Here is a 24,002-nt window from a genome sequence, read left to right on the forward strand (position 1 = left end):
TGTGGTCCTACCACCAAACTCTTACTAGTTTGATAACCCTTCTCCTAAGCACTCGTTCCTTCTTAATCTATACCCTTCCTGGTTGCTCCATATAGTTTACGTCTGGTTGCATGTCTATGCGCTCCTATGCCCCTATTTATCTGGCATCCGAATTACCCTTTCTTAACATTGATACGTGAAACGCGTTATGACTTGCTACATGTTCTGGGGTAAGGCTAGCTCATATGCTAACTTCCCAATACTTCTTAATATATCCAAGGGTCCAACAATTGGTGGACTTAGCTTTCCTTTTTTTCTGAATCTCATTAATTCTTTTCAAGGGAATACTTTTAACAATACAAGGTTGCCTCCTTCCTATTCTTTGTCCTTTCGTGTCAAATCAACATACTTCTTATGTCCATCTGGGGCTACTACTAGCTGTCCTCTGATTAGATCTATTATATCCCTGGTCCTTTGGACTACTGCGGGTCCGAACATCTTGCACTCTACAACTTCATCCTAACATAAGGGAGATCGACATTGTCTTCCCTCAAGGATCTCATAAGGCGATACCTCAATACTGACATATGATCTATTATCGTAAGATAACTTAATCCGCGTTAAGTGATCATTCCAAATTCTTTCAAGTCTATTGCACAGACTCTCATTATAGCTTTTATCATTAGAACTTTTGCTTCTCAATACCCATTCTTTTCCAGTTCGTAATCGTTACTACCCTCCGTTCCCAATATTATACGGGTTATACTTTTGCTCGTTAGCGTTCTATAACTTTTTAATAACCACGTCAACCTTAGTATCACGAATGTGTTTCCATTCCGCATACTACCACCACTTTATTACTCCTTTTTCAGTTGTTTCTATTTTCCAAAATTTGATCAATCAAATAGAAGTAAAGGAATTTGTTGAGAGATCACTATGATCATAAACACTTGTTATATCGCATAGTTAGTACAGAAGGTGGCCAGCCTTTAGTACTTGACAAGCAATTAAACAACATGTGGTATCCTACTAGGCTTCTATCACAAAGATAGATAGTCATTCGGCAATACCTCCCCTTCTGGAAGGGTTGTTCTTCTCAGCTTACATGAAATGAAAAGAAGAGAAAAGAACGAATTGAAGAGAATTGTATATATAAAAAAAATATACTGCCACAAAATATCTGGCTTGGAACCTACCTCTGAACTATAGAGGTTTGTCATAGGAGAACAAAACATATGTATTTATATCGACATCAAGTATTATCGCATCGCATTTTGCATGCTTAAATATTTTTTGCTATTCTGTCCATCATTCTATGGACCCATGCTCTTCCTCGAGCTTATACACAATCACCATTGAAACTCCCTCGATATCGAAAATCGAACCTGGGATCTCATTCTAGACATCATCGTTACTAGAATTCTATGCTTGTACCGCAACCTTCCTCGTATAATAATATGACTCTCTATTGATAAGAAAGAATAATTATTGTAATAACCCCAATTTTTGGAAAATTTTTGAAACCCTTATGAATAGTGTTTTTGCTGAATGAGAAAACTTTTCATGCCACACTATGTAGGGGTTCTGATATGGATATTCTGAGATTTTATTAGTACTTTATATGGGATATAAGTGTATGTAAAGATCGTCAGAATCCAAATCCGAACACTTTGATTTTTCCCGGAAATCCACTAGATACGGAGAGAATTGAGTATAAGGTAACAGGATAAAAAGGATTTAAATTAAAGGATTATAGGAGAGGATCATAAAAGGAATATAATATATTGAGAAAGGTTAAGGGAACCTAAGTAATAAGATCCTGGGTATGATCCCTCAAACGATAAACGAAAACGAAAGTTAAGCGAACCGTATAACAGATCAGCGGTCATTAGGCAAACAATTAGGAAGTTAAGCAAAGGGATTAGAGGAAGTGATGTCACCCAACCAATGAGAAGAGGACAAGGAAGGGAGGATGACATAGCAATGTGATGTAAGCATGACATAGGGAAGGAGGAGGTGTGGTTGGTTTATAACCACACAAATATAAGGTTATTATGGTAATTAACCAAAAACAAAACAAAAAACAACCAAGCTAAGCCAAACAAATCAAAAAACACAAAATCATTTCATTCTCATCATCTTGCTCTCGGCTTTTCATCTTTTTAAAGGGCAAGAATTTCAAAAATCAAGTTCCAAGCATTGTTAAATCACAAGGTAATTATCTAAGCTTCCTTGTACATAGATATGGATATGCTATAAGTTTAAGCTCCTAATTCCTTCACAATCTCTTCCAATAAATCAAGGAAGAAGATGGTGAATAGTAACCTTCAAGAAATAACTTTATTTTTCTTGAATTTTTATGAAAGATTAAGGTTATACAAGCAAGGATCAAGGTTCTTTTAGGCATTCAAAGCTCTTGGGTTGTGTTAGGAAGCTTCAAGGAGGTATAAACAACTTTCACCTTTAACTTATAGTTTGAACTTTGAGTTTTGATGAGTTCATGGATGGATTAATGTATATATAGAAATATCCATGTATGTATAGCAAGATCCATGTATGTTAGATAGTTTGGTTGGATTTGTGGTGATTTTGGATATGAATCTTGGTTAATGGTTAATGAATCTTAAGTTATGGTTAGTAGATCATGTTTGCGGTTGAATAAGTTGGAAAACCTTGAGATTATGGACTGACTTTGCCTTGATATAAGTTGTGTTTGATGTGTTGATGATGGTTGGGTGGTTTGTAGTGAATTGGTAAAGAATTGGAGTGGTATAAATATTGGTAATCGCGTAAACATAGCCGTCGTAACGTCCGATTTTCTTTAGACTGTTTTGTGCATAACATTAGGACCCGAGGACCCCCTGCTAGATTGTGACCACTGCCATGTCTAGGTAGCTCATGTTACGAGCTTCGTTTTGATATGTAGTTCGTTCGATTCCGATGCACGGTTTAGGAGAAACGACCGTTTCAAGTAACGGCGTTTCGCGAACGAAACTTTTCCCCTCGCCTTACTTTGAAACATAGGTTAAAGACCAAAAAGGGTTAATTAATGTATGAAACATTTATGGTAAGTGTGTTAGGCAGTTGGTAAGACACTCGCGAAGGAATCGCCTTAAAACTCGTAAAGGTTAAATTATTAAAAATGGTGGAGCCGAGGGTACCCGAGTGACTTAAGCGAATCAGTAAGCGCAAAACAAGCGTTAGAGTCTAAGTTAGTTAAAGAATAGATTTACAAGTGACTTTGGTTTAATTCCAACTTACTTGTTGTTTATAGGTTACCAGACTCGTCCCGAGCCATTCGTAACCCCCAGTCGCTCAGGCAAGTTTTCTACCCGTTATACTGTTGCTGTGATGTAAATATATGTATATGCATTATCTTGTGATATTGCATGATTGTTATTAGCAAATTTTGCGATATATTGGAGCATGCTAATATGGTATATATGCATGTCTGTTTCGTAATCTGGTTATCTATCTGTTGATTTCAATGCTTATAGTTGCATAATACCTATGCTAGAAATAAGCAAGTGGTTGCGTATACCCTTAGTATAGGGGATAAAAGGTGAACATATTTCTAAACCGGGAGTCGATGTTCCCGAGTATATTATATATATATATATTTATTTATATATATATATATGGATATAGTTTTTAAAACTATTAATCGAATAAGGTTTATTCGATAACTTTAACTTTATTTTATTATTGAATATTATTTTGAATATTCATTCGAGGACTTATGACTCCTTTTACTTTATTAATGAATATTATTTTGAATATTATTTGAAGGCGTATGACTCCTTTTATTTATTTATCTGAATATTATTTGAATATTCATTCGAGGGCTTATGACTCTTTTATATTATTTATTGAATATTATTTGAATATTCATTCGAAGGCTTATGACTCAGTTTATATTATTTAATGAATATTATTTGAAAATTCATTTGAGGATCTATGACTCCGATTATTTGCTGAAATATATTCTTTATTTTATTAAAGAATAAGGTGTTAATAATCAAACTTATTTTCGATTATTCAAATAAAGATAATACTTTCATATAAGTATATCTTTGGTTATTTAATACTCGTTTCAAGTATAAGTTTTAAAACTTCTACTTCAATTATTTTTATAAAAGATTATTCTTTATGGGAATATTATTTAAATAATAATATTCAGTCATTTTCTAAATATTCTGGGGACTGATTTACTTCATTAAATCAGCTTCACTCCAAACATTCTTAAAAATGTTTTGCGAGTCTTCAAAATGATTTTTTTAAAAGTTAGAGCGGATCCCAAAACTCATTTTTTTTAAGATCCTCCTTTCGAAGGGGATTTAAATATTCGCTGAAAACCTGGGGAATCCGGCTCAGTGGTGTATTTTATATTCGCAACGAGGTTGCTGTTTTGGTAAATGAATTGATTACTTACCCAACGTTCGGGAAGTAAGTCCATCTATTGAGTCGGCATAAGCAACATGGGCTCAGTGGGCGTCCATGATAGTGTAAGTGGCTCAGTGGGAGTCCATCAAATGCATAAGTGGCTGAGTGGCAGTCCGGCATAGGTCCTAATGCGGCCAGGGTGATGACCAGTGGGGAATTCGTCCATCTACTAGTAGAAAAGGTTACTTATGGGTATCCTTGCCTGATCAACAAGATATCTGGTTTATGCCAAAATTCTTTTCCTTTCCAAAATTCATTGGATGTTTCAAACTCTGTTCATACTTTATATAACAGAGGTTCCAGGAAATGTTTAAAGAGATATATATGTGGATATATATATATATCGGGACTAAATAAAGTATCTCGTAACTTTATTTCATTCAATAATATTTCAAAGATTGAATCTATTCAAATCTTGTCTTGTAGTCTCATCTATGTGATGAACTTTTGAAACTGATTATAACTTGAACGGTGGTAGTTCAAGTAGTATTGGGAAAGATATAAGTATATTGGGGTATTTGGTAACCTCATCTTTTAAACTTATATCTAATTAATAATTGTCTTAGGAATGACAAAGATTTTCAGAAAAACGTTGAAACAAGGTTAGATATATGAGATCACCTTGCAACGATATTTTTTTTATACAGTTATACACTGGGACTTTGTGTATATTATGCATGGAAGAGGACTTCCAATATTTTGAAGAGTATATATGTATATATACTGAATATTTTGCGACTTCATCGCATTAAGATATCAAACTTGGTTCATTTCTTTTGACCAAGACTTTCATGAGTATTATGAGTAGGCTCATATATTGTAAATCATTATACATATTATTTTGGTGGGCTTGCTGCTCACCCTTGCTTTATTTCTTCATCACACAACAACAGTTAGGAAAGATGGCCAGACTCCAGCAGACCCAGCGCAAGCGCGTGGGAAGCGTCCCGCGTCTTCCCGTTGATGTTGTAGCTGCTATAGCTGCAGAGGTAGATCTATTGTAGATCAGACCATCTACTTTTGAGAATCAATTATGTATAATTATAACTTGTGGCAGATAATGGCAATTAACTATAAATTTATCAAGTAATCATTTTGGGTTGTAATAACTTTTAAATTGTGGATTCAAAGACTTGTACTTATTTAAATTTCATCTCTGAGACTATAACGGGTTGTGGTGTGTGTTAGTGTGGGTCACAGCATAAGGTTATTATTATTAATTAAGTAAAGTGATATTGTGGAAAGAAAGACCGTGACGACCCGGATCCTCGACCCCGGATCTGGGGGTGTTACAGAAATGGTATCAGAGCCAAGCGTTATAAACCTCAGAGATGATGGGACGTTAAGATAATAAGTTAACTAAGATAATAAGAACTCTTGCCAAGTTCATAGTCGGGCTACCTAACGTAGCACTGACAGTTAAAACCCTTATGGGAACCCTTATAGATATCGTGATAGGAGCGTAGTTCGTTATCGTATATGGTAGCGGGACTCCGAACCCTGAGGTTGAGGAGCAACATCGCGATGATATTTTATTACTAATTGGAGATCGAATTGTGGATCCGATAGAGTGTCCTAATGCAGGACCGGATGATGTTGATATTGAGGATGTAGCGGTTGAGGATGTTGTCCTAGAAGGGATAGTTGCTGAGAAGGATCCCATGGAGGATCCTGACAAGATTGGATAAAGGACCACTGATGAATTGATGATCATGGTTTGGTCGACTTCCAGAGGTAGGATTGGCCGGTCACTACCGGAGGTTCGTTCAAGTTGTAAAGATAGTAGCCCCTTTAACGCGGCTTACTCGTAAGACTGAGAAGTTCGAATGGACAGAGAAATGCGAGAACAGCTTTCAAGAACTGAAGCAGAGGTTGGTGATGGCCCCTATGCTGGCATTGCCGGATGGAAAAAGGAGATTTTGTGATTTGTAAGTGACGCTTCGCATAAGGAATTAGGGTGCTTCTTAGCAGAGCAAGATAATCGCGTCTGCGTCAAGACAATTAAGGTAATATGAAATTTGATATCACCGCCCATGAGCTTAGGCTCGTGGCAATAGTTTTACCCTAAAGATTGGAGGCACTACTTGTATGGAGAGAAGTGCGAGAATTACCTAAGCCATAAGTGCTCTAGTACATTTTCACGTAGAAAGAGCTCAACATATGCCAGAGGAGGCAGTTAGAGCTAATCAAGAATAATGATTGGGAGATTCTTTATCATTCGGGGAAAGCCAATGTGGTGGCTGATGCCCTTAGTAAAAAGGAGAGACTCAAGATGATAATGTCTTTGGGAGAGTTTATAAGAAATTTTTGAAATAGTAGTGAAGGTAACCGGAGCCGGTACCGAAAAGCTGTTTGAGATTGCAATACAGTCCGAATTATCGGAAAAAGAACATATTGTGCCAGAAAAAGTGATGAATGAAGGCAGAGAGCCAACAATTAGATAAAAGATTAATATCGAGAAAAATGATAAGGGAATAATGAGGTATTCCTACAGAATTTGAGTTCCAAACGTTCAAAAGCTTAAAGATGAAATCTTAGATGAAAGCTAGTTTGAGGAATAAGATTTAGAGCAAGCCCTGAACGTGATAGTCAGGGAGGTCGCCATCAAGATAGAAGGAACCCATAACATAATGGAGTGGAAAATGAGGATTTAAAACATGAAGGATGACCCCGATTATGGGGAGGAGGAGGGGACGTTTAGACTAAGAAAACAGAAGTCGAGCGAGATAAGGAGACCCGAGACGGTACTCCTATACGGAAATTCATGGACCTGTCTAAACATAACTTATACTTTATTCCCAACCACCACCTTGAGGAAGCAATGTAGTGGGAAATATTTTTAGGACCTTTAAGTCGCTAAGCTCTCAGAGTTCCAAGGAACAAGCTGACCCAGTCGAGGCAAAAGCCTGGCTAAAGGAAATAGAGGAATTAATTGAGATTCTAAATGATTGACGAATCATAAAAGACTGTTTCTGTCACTAACCCTCCTAAGAGAGAGACCACCCGCTGGTGAAAGGCCAAGGAAGACACGGAGCCAGAGGTTAGAATAAACTGATTTAAGTTCAGTCAATTATTTTCAGGAAAGTACTTCCCAAGTTTATGGAGATAGTGTAAAAGCTTTAGAGCCGGAACAAAGGCAGACGAGTATGATGAATCATGAATCTAAGTTGTAAAAGTTGTCAAGATTCGTTCTGAGGACACGAATCCAGAATGACGGGATGTTTGAAATCAATACTTATGTTGTGTTAGTTCATGAAATAATGATAAGAGAAAGGAAAATAAAAAGAAACTGAAGTGGAAAGGAATATAAAGGCAGTAGAGTGTGAGGAATGATAAAGGAGTTGGGTATGAGGAAACCCTAAAGACTCGTAGCAATAGAAATAGAAAAGTATGTAATCGTCAGGATGAGGGTGATTCACCATGAGTTAAATTGATGGTTGAAGGAATAAGAGATACATATATTTTATCCCCTGTAAGTTGGGAGGATTTGAGGAAACCTTGAGATAGTTCGAAGGATAAATATTGAGACACGGATAGACTGAGGAGACAAGAAAGTAAGAAATTAGGAAAAATTGGATGAAGGAAGTGACCTTCAAGAATGTGAAGTGTAAGACCGGTGGCTTGATACCCTGAAAGGGAGACGCCATGTATGAAAGATATCCCAACATTGAGGTGACTGTTGAGATAAACAACAAAAGTAAATAAGGAATTATTAAGAAGAGGTTCACGTTGAACACGACCAATATCTTCCAGATCATCCATGTGATCATTACCAAATCAGGAAAGAAAAGCGGATAACCATTTTTATCTTTTGAAGGCCATGTGGATTGACCTTAACTTGAATAAGGATGCTATTGTGAAATTCGGTATAGACTATCGAGGTGGAAATGATTGAATAAGATACCCTTATCAGGGATGTATGACTTGATTTATCCATGGAAGGATGCTTGTACCTTTTTAAAGGTGGAATTAAGGATAGAACATCGGTAACTTAAAACGAATCCTAGGGGAATGCATAAAGGTTGGCATTTCACCCTTAATAGGGATAGTATGAGTTTTGACAGTATGAATTGGAAAGGATTAAGGTAATAATAACCTTTAAGGATCAGTGGAGAAATTTTTCAGAAGTAAATAGATAATGGTTCTAGTATCAGTAAACGGTATTTTGATATGCCCTGTATATAGGGAATACAGGAGGAACGATTGAAGGATAACCTTAGAGGTTTTACAAGGAGAAAAGAAATATTCGAAATTCTCAAGAATAAAAATGTTGATAAAGGAAATATGACATAATTATAATGATGCCAAGTGGGGCACGTGTTAAACCACGAGAAAGTATGGATCGAACCAGTAAAGGTCGAAATTATTCAGGGCAATTAGGACCTAAGACAAAAGATGTTCTAAGTACGATCGAGAGTCAGTCGCGACAGTGATTAACCTCTAAAGACTGAGGCAATAACTTATGGAAAAATGGTGATATTTTTTTTTTACTCATCAGATTTTAAGGAAAACATCTTCACATAAGCTGTGATTGAAATGAGGTAGAAAATTTATTTGGAGGTGGTTAAAATGACATTGACTGTAAGGAAATTTTACTATCAGGAAAGGCCAAAGAGGTGGCCGACACTTTAAAGGTAAGATGATAATTATAGGCGCTTGTGCCAAAGGAATACAGTGATGATGGTTAAAGCTATGAAGGTTGTATTATGGTTTGGAAGATTGACATTCCTTCTGATGACTGTGCAATACCCAACCGTAATAGTAGTTGGTAAAGGTTTAATTCGTGTAATCGCCATGAGCGGGCTATCTATCTTAGGAGGTCCTATCTTGGGATAAGCCAGGACCATGTTTCCAAAAGGACTAGACGAACCTTTGAGTTAAGTCTTCTATTTAAGGAATATGATTAAAAATGGTATTAACCTGCTATCGTTGCTTTGATTGAAACTCTTCTGCACTTTTATCTGCTTCATGTCATGAAGGTACGTCAGAGTTTGGAGTGTTCTTCATGAATTGTGATTGGTGGTTATGTTAACTCCTTAGGAGAATTAGATACGAGATGTATGGACTCCGTATGGTTAGTTATTAAGATTTCATGGAAAATGAATGACTATAGTGGGTCAGTGGTGGACCATAGTAAGGCAGCAATGATTCTGCGAGTATTGAGCTGATTACAACCGTGAGAGTTGTATTGGAATGGGTGTTGAGATTGAGTACCACTAATCGGGTCGTGGTAGTGTATAAGTTATCATTGATAGACGAATTAAGTAGAGTATCTACCTAGTGAATAATTATTCTTTCTTACCAATAGAGAGTCGTATTATTATACGAGGAAGGTTGCGGTGCAAGCATAGAATTCTAGTAACGATGATGTATAGAATGAGATCCCAAATTCGATTTTCGATGTCGAGGGAGTTTCAAAGGTGATTATGTATAAGCTCGAGGAAGAGCATGGGTCCATAGAATGATGGACGGGATAGCGAAAATATTTAGGCACGTGAAATGCGATGCTATAATACTTGATGTTGATATAAATACATATATGTTTTGTTCTTCTATGATAAACCTCTATAGTTCAGAGGTAGGTTCCAAGCCAGATATTTTGTGGCAGTATATTTTTTTTTCATATATACAAATCTCTTCAATTCGTTCTTTTCTCTTCTTTTCATTTCATGTAAGCTGAGAAGAACAACCCTTCCAGAAGGGGAGGTATTGCCGAATGACTATCTATCTGTGTGATAGAAGCCGAGTAGGATACCAGCTATTGTTTAATTGCTTGTCAAGTACTAAAGGCTGGCCACCTTCTGTACTAACTATGCGATATAACAAGTGTTCATGATCATAGTGATCTCTCAACAAATTCCTTTACTTCTATTTGATCGATCAAATTTTGGAAAATGGAAACAACTGAAAAAGGAGTAATAAAGTTATGGTGGTATTCAGAATGGGAACACATTCGTAATACTAAGGTTGACGTGGTTATTAAAAGGTTATAGAACGCTAACGAGCAAAAGTATAACCAGTATAATATTAGGAACGGAAGATAGTAGCGACTACGAACTGGGAAAAAGGATGGGTAGTGAGAAGCAAAAGCTCTAATGCTAAAAGCTATAATGAGAGTCTGTGCAATAGACTTGAAAGAAATTGGAATGATCACTTAGCACGGGTTGAGTTTTCTTACGACAATAGATCATATGTCAGTATCGAGGTGTCACCTTATGAGATCCTTGAGGGAAGACAATGTCGATCTCCCTTATGTTAGGATGAAGTTGTAGAGCGCAAGATGCTCGGACCGCAGTTTCCAAAGGACCAAGGATATGATAGATCTAATCAGAGGACGGCTGGTAGTAGCCCAAGATGGACATGATAAGTATGTTGATTTGACACGAAAGGATAAAGAGTATGAAATAGGGGGCCTAGTAATGTTATAGGTATCCCCTTGGAAACCCTTGAAAAAGGATTGATGAGGTTCGGAAAGAAAGGAAAGCTAAGTCTACAATTTGTTGGACCCTTGGATATATTAAGACGTTTGGGAAGTTAGCATATGAGCTAGCCCTAACCCCGAACATGTAGCAGGTCGTAACGTGTTTCATGTATCAATGTTAAGGAAGTGTAATTCAGATGCCAGATAAATAGAGGCATATGAGCGCATAGATATGCAACCCGACGTAACCTATATGGAGCAACCAGAAAGGGTTATAGATCGAAAAGGGACAAGTGCTTAGGAGAAGGGTTATCAAACTAGTCAGAGTTTGATGGTAGAACCACAATGTGGGAAAATTGACATGAGAGTTAGAAAGTGCAATACTAAGAAAGTATCCTTATTCATTTCTATCTGATTCCGGGACGGAATCCTTTTAAGGAGGGGAGACTGTAATAACCCCAATTTTTGGAAAATTTTTGAAACCCTTATGAATAGTGTTTTTGCTGAATGAGAAAACTTTTCATGCCACACTATGTAGGGGTTCTGATATGGATATTCTGAGATTTTATTAGTACTTTATATGGGATATAAGTGTATGTAAAGATCGTCAGAATCCAAATCCGAACACTTTGATTTTTCCCGGAAATCCACTAGATACGGAGAGAATTGAGTATAAGGTAACAGGATAAAAAGGATTTAAATTAAAGGATTATAGGAGAGGAACATAAAAGGAATATAATATATTGAGAAAGGTTAAGGGAACCTAAGTAATAAGATCCCGGGTATGATCCCTCAAACGATAAACGAAAACGAAAGTTAAGCGAACCGTATAACAGATCAGCGGTCATTAGGCAAACAATTAGGAAGTTAAGCAAAGGGATTAGAGGAAGTGATGTCACCCAACCAATGAGAAGAGGACAAGGAAGGGAGGATGACATAGCAATGTGATGTAAGCATGACATAGGGAAGGAGGAGGTGTGGTTGGTTTATAACCACACAAATATAAGGTTATTAAGGTAATTAACCAAAAACAAAACAAAAAACAACCAAGCTAAGCCAAACAAATCAAAAAACACAAAATCATTTCATTCTCATCATCTTGCTCTCGGCTTTTCATCTTTTTCAAGGGCAAGAATTTCAAAAATCAAGTTCCAAGCATTGTTAAATCACAAGGTAATTATCTAAGCTTCCTTGTACATAGATATGGATATGCTATAAGTTTAAGCTCCTAATTTGTAATAACCCCAAAATTTTCAACTTTTTGTAACCCTTGTGAATAGTGTTTTAGCTGAATGAAGAAACTTTTCATGCCACACTATGTAGGGGTTCTGTTATGGATATTCTGGGATATTATTAGTACTCTATGAAGTATATAAGTGTATGTAAAGATCGTCAGAATCCAATTCCGAACACTTTGGTTTTTCCCAGAAATCCACAAGATACGGAGAGAATTGAGTATAAGGTAACAGGATAAAAAGGATTTAAATTAAAGGATTATAATAGAGGATCATAAAAAGGAATATAATGTATTGAGAAAGGTTAAGGGAACCTAAGTAATAAGATCCCGGGTATGATCCTTCAAACGATAAACGAGAACGAAAGTTAAGCAAACCGTATAACAGATCAGCGGTCATTAGGCAAACGATTAGGAAGTTAATCAAAGGGATTAGGGGGAAAGATGTCATCCAACCAATAGAAAGAGGACAAGGAAGGGAGGATGACATCATGAGGATGACATAAGCATGACATGGGAAGGAAGGAGGTGTGGTAGCTTTGTAACCACACAATTTCAAGGGCAAGAAAGTAATTGACTAAAGCAAGCACAAAAACCAATCAACCAAGCCAAGTAAAATCATTTTCATCAAAAATCAAAAGCAACCAAGGCTTGTTCTTCATTGCTCACGGCTTTTCACTATTCAAAAGGCAAGAGAAATTCAAAATCCAAGATCCAAGCTTCCTAAATTGGTAAGATAATTCCCTAATCATCTTCATGCTTAGTTAGGACTATATCATGAGTTTAAGCCATTAATTCCTTCTCAATCTTCTTCATTTAATCAAAGAAGAAGACAATGAATAGTGTTTTCAAGTTTTTAACTTGAACTTTTTCTTGTTTTTCTTGAAGATCCAAGCATTCTTAAGACTTCTCAAAGCTTCTTAAGGCTTCCTAGCTCCACCCACCACTTCAAGGAAGGTATACCATCTCCAAACCCTAGATTCCTATATATTATAAGATGATTTTGATTAGTGGGTTGATATTGTAGTTTGTTGTTATGATTTAGAGTTTGGGATTTGGAATGGTAGTGAAATGGAATGGTAATTGTTGTGGTTTTGATTTAAAGGAACTTAAGTATGATTAAAGTTAAGTTTAAGCATAAGTATGAATGATTAAATTGAATTGGTTGGGGTTGTTATGATGTGATAAGGATGGATGTTTGTTGTGTGTTGGATTTGAGGTTGGTTTGTGGTTGGTTTTGTATGGTTTAAAATTTGGAAATCGCGTAAACATAGCCGTCGTAACGTCCGATTTTCTTTGGACTGTTTTTGTGCATAGCATTAGGACCCGAGAACCCCCTGCTAGATTATGACCACTGCCATGTTTAGATAGCTCATGTTACGAGCTTCGTTTTGATATGTAGTTCGTTCGATTCCGATGCACGGTTTAGGAGAAACGACCGTTTCAAGTAACGGCGTTTCGCGAACGAAACTTTTTCCCTCGCCTTACTTTGAAATGTAGGTTAAAGACCAAAAAGGGTTAATTAATGTATGAAACATTTATGGTAAGTGTGTTAGGCAGTTGGTAAGACATTCGCGAAGGAATCGCTTTAAAACTCGTAAAGGTTAAATTATTAAAAATGGTGGAGCCGAGGGTACCCGAGTGACTTAAGCGAATCGGTGAGCGCAAAACAAGCGTTAGAGTCTAAGTTAGTTAAAGTATAGATTTACAAGGGATTTTGGTTTAATTCCAACTTACTTGTTGTTTATAGGTTACCAGACTCGTCCCGAGCCTTTCTCACCCCCAAGTCGCTCAGGCAAGTATTCTATCCGTTATACTGTTGTTGTGATATATACATTTGAATATGCATGATCTTGCGATAAATGCATATTGGTTATTTAGCAAATTCTTGCGATATATTGTAGCATGTGATATGGTATATATGCATGCTTGTTTTATATTCTTGAAATATATATCTGTTGGTTCAGTTGATAATACCTATGCTAGAGGATAGCGGTAACTTGCATATACCCTTAGTATAGGGACCCAAAGGTGAAAATATTTTCTAAAACCGGGAGTCGAGGATCCCGAGTAGATTTTTGTATATATGGATATGGATATATATATATATATATTTATATATATATATATGGTTATAGTTTTTCCAAACTATTAACCGAATAAGGTTTATTCGATAACTTTATTTTATTTAATGAATATTATTACGAATATTCATTCGAGGACTTATGACTCCTTTTATTTTATTATTTGAATATTATTCCGAATATTATTCGAAGGCGTATGACTCCTTTACATTATTTATTGAATATTATTTGAATATTCATTTGAGGATGTATGACTCCTTTATTTTATTTAATGAATATTATTTATAATATTCATTCGAGGTATTATGACTCAGCTTATTTTATTTATTGAATATTATTTGAATATTCATTTGAGGATCTATGACTCCGATTATTTGCTGAGATATATTCTTTATTTTATTAAAGAATAAGGTGTCAATAATCAAACTTATTTTTGATTATTCAAATAAAGATATTACTTTCGTATAAGTATATCTTTGATTATTTGCTATTCATTTCAAGTATAAGTTTTAATACTTCTACTTCAATTATTTTATAAAGATTATTTTTTTATGGGAATATTATTTAAATAATAATATTCAGACATTTTCTAAATATTCTGGGGACTGATTTACTTCATTAAATCAGTTTTACTCCAAACACTCTTTAAAGTGTTTTCGAGTCTTTAAAATGATTTTCAAAAGTTAGAGCGGATCCCAAAACTATTTTTATATTTAAGATCTTCCTTTTAAAAAGGGGATTTAAATACTCGCTCAAAACCTGGGGGATCCGGCTCGGTGGTGTGTTTTATATTCGCAACAAGGTTGCTGTCTTGGTAAAAGAGTTTTTGATTACTTACCCAATATTCGGGAAGTAAAATTCTTGGAACAAGTTAATCCATTAACAGGCATCGCCTGGGAAATATCGGTGAGTTTTCCTTTCCAACTAGGTACGACTTCTTGGTGGAGCCGTATCAACAAGTTTCTACTTGGGGAAAGGGGGAAACGAGCTTTACGTTTCAGAGTCATGGATTTCATCTGAACTAGGAGTGGCGTAAGTGGTCGAGTAGCGCCGGCCCAGCCTTATTATATTGGCCCAAATGGCCTGGAAGTTCCGCTAAGGCGGTCCATTCCTTAGGAGTTCAGTGTTCGGTTGACAAGTAAATCCGACAGGTTCTCCTCTACATGTAGAAAATGGTGGGGTTGTACTACTACGACTGATCATCGTAAGTGGTCTTCCTGGCCGGTAAACTCCCGTAATGAGTTCATCATCCATTTGGATAATTCTGCAACACTACCCGTAGCATTTCGATCGAAAGGCTACTAATGGGTGGTTGCCGAAGCATTGACAGGGTCAAACATTTTTATTGGTGTATCCATTGAATGAAGTATCTCGTAACTTCATCTCTTTTCAAAATATTTCAAAGATCAAATATTTTCAAGTTTTATTTGTGGTCTCATCTATAAGATGACCTCGTGAATCTTATAATACTTTGAACGGTGATAGTTCAAGTAGCTTTATAAATGATATAAGTGTGGGGAAGTATTGGTAACTTCATTCCTTGTTTTTACTTATATCTAGTAAGTAATTATCTTACACACGATAAAGATTCTAGTAAGTATCCATTTAGATACTTGTATTATTGTTATCACTACATATTATCTTGCGAGCTGTAAGGCTCACTCTTGCTTTATTTCTTCATCACACAACAACAGTTAGGAGAGATGGCCAGACTCCAGCAGACCCAGCGCAAGCGCGTGGGAAGCGTCCCGCGTCTTCCCGATGATGTTGTAGCTGCTATAGCTGCAGAGGTAGATCCATTGTAGTTCAGACCATCTACTTTTGAGAATCAAATTATGTATAATTATAACTTGTGACAGATAATGGCAATTAACTGTAAATTTATCAAGTAATTGTTTTGGGTTGTAATAACTTTTAAATTGTGGATTCAAAGACTTGTACTTATTTGAATTTCATCTCTGAGACTATAACGGGTTGTGGTGTGTGTTAGTGTGGGGTCACAGCTTAAGGTTATTATTATTAATTAAGTGAAGTGATATTGTGGAAAGAAAGACCGTGATGACCCGGATCCCCGACCCCGGATCTGGGGGTGTTACAGAAATGGTATCAGAGCTAAGCGTTATAAACCTCAGAGATGATGCATCGATATAATAACAAACTCACAAAGATAATAAGAACTCTTGCCAAGTTCATGGTCGGACTACTTAAAGTAGTGCTGACAGTTAAAACCCTTACGGGAACCCTTATAAGTATCATGATAGTAACTTAGCTCGTTTAATGTGTAGGCGCCTGAGATAGAGGACCCTGAGATGTTCGAGCGTGAGCATGATGAGGCATTGCTAGATGTTGAGGATCAGGAGGAGCCTGAGATGGAGGAGGATGAGGAGGACCCCTCAGAGGAGCCTGAGACGGAGGTCATTGCTGTTTCAGATGAGGAGGACCCCTCAGAGGAGTCAGAGACAGAGGTTATTGCTATTCCAGATGAGGAGGACCCGGATGAGGTCCCAGTAGCTGAGGAGCGTGTTGGATCTATGGTAGTGTATGCTGGTATCCCTTTACCCACACTTCCGGTGGTCAGAGCCCCTACCCCTCCACCACTATCTTGGATTCCTGATGATGACAGCTCAGAGACCCATACTTCCGAGCCTAGGCAGACCGAGGAGGCACCCTCAGCGGCTCCGGATTCACCACCTCTTGACCCTGCCCACAAGCAGTCTTCGTTAGCTCATGGATATGTTCAGGATGTATTGAGGACCCGAGTGGCTGTTGCCGAGGGCCGACTAGATGAGGCCAGGGGGGAGTTGGATGCAGAGAGGGCGGGTAGGCGTACCCGAGCTTATGAGACTAGGGCTTCTATACCCCGATCCTTGAGGAGGGAGCTTACGGGGATAGAGCTCACGTCCCGAGCGAGACTCAGATCTCTCCAGGGGGACAGGCATGGTAGGATCTCCAGGCGGCAGGCCGACTACATCTTCCGTCGTGCGATGGAAAGGGTTTGGGAGCTGACCCGCTCCGGTGTGTGATTCAGGACTGATGATGGAATAGTCTAGTTGTCTAGTTAGCCGAGGCCTTAGTAAGAGCCAATTTTCCGGGATAGTTGACTTGTATATAGCATCCCTTTTTCTGACTAGACAGATAGACTCTTGTGTATCACTTTTGGGACAGATGACTGTAGCACTGTTGTACTTTTGACCAGATCAAACTATGTATTTCTCGCATTATGTATATATTTGTTTCCTTTCGGTTCAGCTCCATAGTGACGGGATCACTGTTTTTATCATTATTATTATTACTGCACTTCGTATTAGAACTTTCTTAAAATAATAGAATTGCGATATACGTTCTCCCCATTATAAGAGCTGTGCAAGGCACAATGTTGTATATGATTGTGACCTAACGTTGAATTTTCCCAATGATTGTTTTTTTTTATTATCAGAATCATGCCGCCAAGAAAGATTGGAACTAGGGCGAACCCTGAATCTGAGGACCAGGGAAGCCATAATCAGGATAATAGAAACCAAGAACACAGTGAAGAGGAAGATGAGGATTATGTGGAACAGGATGACTCCCTGTATGAAGAGGAAGAGGAAACATATGATGTTGAGGGATTTGAGATAGAGGCTGAAGAAGGAGAAACCGAGGTTGAGCAACCAGTACCAAACCCAGGCATGGATCCCATGAGCCAGTTTATGCAACTCCTAAGGCAGAATTTGGAACGTCAACCCAACCCACCCCCTCAAGGAAGTAACAATGCTGTGGCAAACTCTTTCAGGGCTTTTAAGTCCCTTAAGCCCCCTGAGTTCCACCGATCAGCCGACCCAATTGAGGCAAGGGCATGGTTAAAGGAGATGGAGAAATCTTTTGAGATTTTGAGTATCGATGAGGCACAGAAAACTGTATTTGCTACCTACCTTCTGAAAGGAGAAGCTAACTACTGGTGGGAGGCCAAGAAAAACATGGAGACAGATGCTATTATAACCTGGGAGAGATTTAGTCAGTTGTTTCTGGGAAAGTATTTCCCGAGGTTTATGGAAAACCAGATGGAGCTCAAGTTCTTGGAGCTAAAGCAGAATAACTTGTCTGTAGCAGAGTACGAAGCGAAATTTACTGAGTTATCAAGGTTTGTGCCGGAGTTTGTGAGCACCGAGGAAAAGAAAGCTAGGAGGTTTCAGCAGGGACTGAAACCATGGATTCAGAATAGGGTGGCAATCCTTGAGCTTACGGACTATGCCACTCTGGTGCAAAAGGCAACGATTATAGAAGTCGGAAGTGAACAGATGCAGAAGGAAAGAGAGAAGAAAGGAATAAAGAGGAAAAGTATGAGCATGGGTGGAGGTTCCGCAGGAAGGAGCTTCCCAACTAGATTTAATCGAGGAGCAGTGTCCCTGCCAGGAAGGAACACTGGGTTTAAGCGACCAATGAGTGTGAGTGTGAGCCAGGGCGGCCAGAAGTCAAGAATGTCCTATTCCAACCAGTCTCGACCCCCATTGCCAGCCTGTAACACATGTGGAAGGAATCACACTGGGGAGTGTAAAGGAAAGCCAGTAACCTGCTTTAAGTGTGGGCAAGTGGGCCACTATTCTCACAAATGCCCTTCGTCAGCCCCTGCCGTCATTCCAACCACCACTTGTCATCAGTGCGGACGCCCAGGTCATTGGAAGAGAGAATGCCCAATGAACAAACCAGCAGCTTCAGGAGCAAGCAGGGCTGCTTCTAATAAGCCACCTACTGCGAGGACTTTCAACATGACAGTCCAGGATGCTATGAAAGATTCAGATGTGATAGCAGGTACCCTTTCTCTAAATTCAGTCAGTGCAAATGTTTTATTTGATTCGGGAGCAACTAAATCTTTTATATCAAGGGACTTTGCGCGTAAGTTAAGACTTAAGGCTAAACCCTTGATAGAACCCTTACAAGTAGAAATAGCCAATCATGAAATTATTCCTGTTATCCAGATTCACCCCGCCTGTGAGATAGGCATAGGGGAGCAATCTTTCAGTGTTGATCTGATTCCTTTTAAATTAGGGGAGTTTGATGTGATTTTGGGAATGGACTGGCTATCTAGCAACGATGCTCAGATAGACTGTAAAGGGAAGAAAGTTAAGTTAAATGTCCCAGGGAAGAAAGAAGTTATATTTAGAGGAAAGAGGCAGACGCAGAAATTTTTGACTATGGCCCAGGCCAAAAGGATGCTACGAAAAGGAAGTGAGGCTTACCTAGCCTATGTGGTGGACACGCAGAAGGAGGTGCCCAACTTACAAGATATTCCAGTAGTCAACGAATTTGAAGATGTATTCCCCCAAGACCTTCCGGGATTACCACCCGATAGAGTGATTGAATTTGCTATTGAGTTGGCCCCAGGGACGGCGCCAGTTTCAAAAGCACCTTACCGGTTAGCCCCGTTAGAAATGAAGGAATTAGCTATCCAATTGCAGGAACTCTTAGATAAGGGTATGATAAGACCCAGTGTGTCTCCGTGGGGAGCACCAGTTTTATTTGTTAAGAAGAAAGATGGGAGCATGAGGTTGTGCATAGACTATCGAGAGTTGAACAAGCTAACCATAAAGAACAGGTACCCATTGCCTAGAATAGACGATCTGTTCGACCAGCTAAAGGATGCTGTTTATTTTTCCAAGATTGACCTGAGAACTGGATATCACCAACTAAAGATTAAACCCGAAGATATTTCCAAGACAGCGTTCCGTACCAGGTATGGGCATTATGAGTTCTTGGTAATGTCCTTTGGATTAACCAACGCCCCAGCGGCTTTCATGGATTTAATGAATAGAGTATTTAAGAAGTACTTGGACAAGTGTGTGATAGTTTTTATCGATGATATTTTAATCTACTCAAGGACTGAGGCAGAACATGCAGAGCATTTGAGGATAGCTCTAGGAATACTCAGAGAGGAGCAGTTATATGCCAAATTCTCGAAGTGTGAATTCTGGCGGAATGAAGTACAATTTTTAGGACATGTGATCAATAAAGAAGGAGTATTGGTCGACCCCTCCAAGATAGAGGCGGTCTCAAATTGGGAAAGGCCAACCACACCCACAGAGGTAAGGAGTTTCATAGGATTGGCCGGCTACTATCGTAGATTTGTACAGGACTTTGCGAAGATCGCAGCCCCTTTGACACGACTTACTCGTAAGACAGAGAAGTTTGAATGGACGGAGAAATGCGAGAACAGTTTTCAGGAATTAAAGAAAAGGTTGATAACGGCTCCGGTATTGGCATTGCCGGACGGAAAAGGAGATTTTGTGATATATAGTGACGCGTCGCACAAAGGATTAGGATGTGTGCTTATGCAGCATGGTAAAGTTATTGCGTATGCGTTGAGACAACTGAAGGAATACGAGGTTAGATATCCTACTCATGACCTTGAGCTCGCGGCAATAGTATTTGCTTTAAAAATTTGGAGGCACTACTTGTATGGAGAGAAGTGCGAGATTTTCACAGACCATAAGAGCCTCAAGTACATATTTACGCAGAAAGAGCTCAACATGCGCCAGAGGAGATGGTTAGAACTAATCAAGGACTATGATTGTGAGATTCTCTATCATCCAGGGAAAGCCAATGTGGTGGCTGATGCCCTTAGTAGAAAGGAAAGACTCAGAATGATAACGACTTCGGAAGAGTTGATAAGGGATTTTGAGAAAATGGAAATAGAAGTAAAGGTAACCGGAACCGGAACTGAAAAGCTTTTTGAGATCTCAATGCAGCCAGAGTTATTGGAAAAGATCAGATTGTGCCAGGAGAAAATAATGAATGAAGGCAGAGAGTCAATGACTGGAGAGGAGATCCATACTGAGAAAGATGATAAAGGGATAATGAGGTACTCCTACCGAATTTGGGTTCCGAATGTTCAAGAACTTAAAGATGAGATTTTGGATGAAAGCCATAGTTCCAGGTATTCCATTCACCCGGGAAGTACCAAGATGTATAGGGATTTGAAGGAATATTACTGGTGGCCCAACATGAAGAGGGACGTAGCAGAATGGGTAAACAAGTGTTTGACTTGCCAAAGAGTAAAGGCAGAGCACCAGAGACCCAGTGGACTTTTGCGACCCCTGGAGATTCCCGAATGGAAATGGGAACAGATAGCGATGGATTTTGTTGTAGGCTTGCCAAGGACGAAAGCCAATCACGACGCCATTTGGGTAATTATAGACCGACTGACAAAGTCAGCTCATTTCATTCCTATCAATGAGAGATACACAGTCGATAGACTGGTGGACATTTACCTTAAGGAAATAGTGACGCGACATGGAGTCCCAGCGTCCATTGTCTCAGACCGAGACCCCAGGTTCAACTCCAGATTTTGGAGGAGCTTTCAGGAATGTGCGGGGACCAAGTTAAATATGAGTACCGCGTACCATCCCCAAACGGATGGACAGAGTGAAAGGACCATCCAGACACTAGAGGATATGTTGAGAGTCTGTGCAATAGACTTTAAAGGAAGTTGGGATGATCACTTGCCGTTGGTCGAGTTTTCTTATAATAATAGCTTTCATGCTAGCATCGGAATGCCGCCTTATGAGGCTCTGTACGGAAGAAGGTGTCGATCTCCCTTATACTGGGATGAAGTAGGAGAGCGGAAGATGCTCGGACCCGAAGTGGTCCAAAGGACCAAAGATATAGTGGATCTTATCAGAGGGCGACTTGTAGCAGCCCAAGACAGACAAAAGAAATACGCAGACCTAGCCCGAAAGGACAAGGAATATGAAGTAGGGGACTTAGTACTGCTGAAAGTATCCCCTTGGAAGGGATTAATGAGGTTCGGAAAGAAAGGAAAACTAAGCCCAAGATACATTGGACCTTTTGAGATATTAAGACGGATTGGAAAGTTAGCTTACGAGCTAGCCCTACCCCCTAATTTGCAACAAGTTCATAATGTGTTCCATGTGTCAATGCTAAGGAGGTATCATCGGGATGCCAAGCACATAGTGGAGTACGAGCAGGTGGATATGCAGCCAGATCTAACTTACGTGGAGAAGCCAGTAAGGATTATGGATAAGAAGGAGCAGGTGCTTCGGAACAAAGTGATCAAGCTAGTCAGAGTACTATGGCAGAATCATAATGTGGAAGAATCAACTTGGGAACTAGAGAGCACAATGCTAGAAAAGTACCCCCATTTATTTTCTGTTTGATTCCGGGACGGAATCCTTTTAAGGAGGGGAGACTGTAATAACCCCAAAATTTTCAACTTTTTGTAACCCTTGTGAATAGTGTTTTAGCTGAATGAAGAAACTTTTCATGCCACACTATGTAGGGGTTCTGTTATGGATATTCTGGGATATTATTAGTACTCTATGAAGTATATAAGTGTATGTAAAGATCGTCAGAATCCAATTCCGAACACTTTGGTTTTTCCCAGAAATCCACAAGATACGGAGAGAATTGAGTATAAGGTAACAGGATAAAAAGGATTTAAATTAAAGGATTATAATAGAGGATCATAAAAAGGAATATAATGTATTGAGAAAGGTTAAGGGAACCTAAGTAATAAGATCCCGGGTATGATCCTTCAAACGATAAACGAGAACGAAAGTTAAGCAAACCGTATAACAGATCAGCGGTCATTAGGCAAACGATTAGGAAGTTAATCAAAGGGATTAGGGGGAAAGATGTCATCCAACCAATAGAAAGAGGACAAGGAAGGGAGGATGACATCATGAGGATGACATAAGCATGACATGGGAAGGAAGGAGGTGTGGTAGCTTTGTAACCACACAATTTCAAGGGCAAGAAAGTAATTGACTAAAGCAAGCACAAAAACCAATCAACCAAGCCAAGTAAAATCATTTTCATCAAAAATCAAAAGCAACCAAGGCTTGTTCTTCATTGCTCACGGCTTTTCACTATTCAAAAGGCAAGAGAAATTCAAAATCCAAGATCCAAGCTTCCTAAATTGGTAAGATAATTCCCTAATCATCTTCATGCTTAGTTAGGACTATATCATGAGTTTAAGCCATTAATTCCTTCTCAATCTTCTTCATTTAATCAAAGAAGAAGACAATGAATAGTGTTTTCAAGTTTTTAACTTGAACTTTTTCTTGTTTTTCTTGAAGATCCAAGCATTCTTAAGACTTCTCAAAGCTTCTTAAGGCTTCCTAGCTCCACCCACCACTTCAAGGAAGGTATACCATCTCCAAACCCTAGATTCCTATATATTATAAGATGATTTTGATTAGTGGGTTGATATTGTAGTTTGTTGTTATGATTTAGAGTTTGGGATTTGGAATGGTAGTGAAATGGAATGGTAATTGTTGTGGTTTTGATTTAAAGGAACTTAAGTATGATTAAAGTTAAGTTTAAGCATAAGTATGAATGATTAAATTGAATTGGTTGGGGTTGTTATGATGTGATAAGGATGGATGTTTGTTGTGTGTTGGATTTGAGGTTGGTTTGTGGTTGGTTTTGTATGGTTTAAAATTTGGAAATCGCGTAAACATAGCCGTCGTAACGTCCGATTTTCTTTGGACTGTTTTTGTGCATAGCATTAGGACCCGAGAACCCCCTGCTAGATTATGACCACTGCCATGTTTAGATAGCTCATGTTACGAGCTTCGTTTTGATATGTAGTTCGTTCGATTCCGATGCACGGTTTAGGAGAAACGACCGTTTCAAGTAACGGCGTTTCGCGAACGAAACTTTTTCCCTCGCCTTACTTTGAAATGTAGGTTAAAGACCAAAAAGGGTTAATTAATGTATGAAACATTTATGGTAAGTGTGTTAGGCAGTTGGTAAGACATTCGCGAAGGAATCGCTTTAAAACTCGTAAAGGTTAAATTATTAAAAATGGTGGAGCCGAGGGTACCCGAGTGACTTAAGCGAATCG

The sequence above is a fragment of the Apium graveolens genome, chromosome 9 (assembly GCF_009905375.1).
Source record: "Apium graveolens cultivar Ventura chromosome 9, ASM990537v1, whole genome shotgun sequence".
Taxonomy (NCBI): Eukaryota; Viridiplantae; Streptophyta; class Magnoliopsida; order Apiales; family Apiaceae; genus Apium; species Apium graveolens.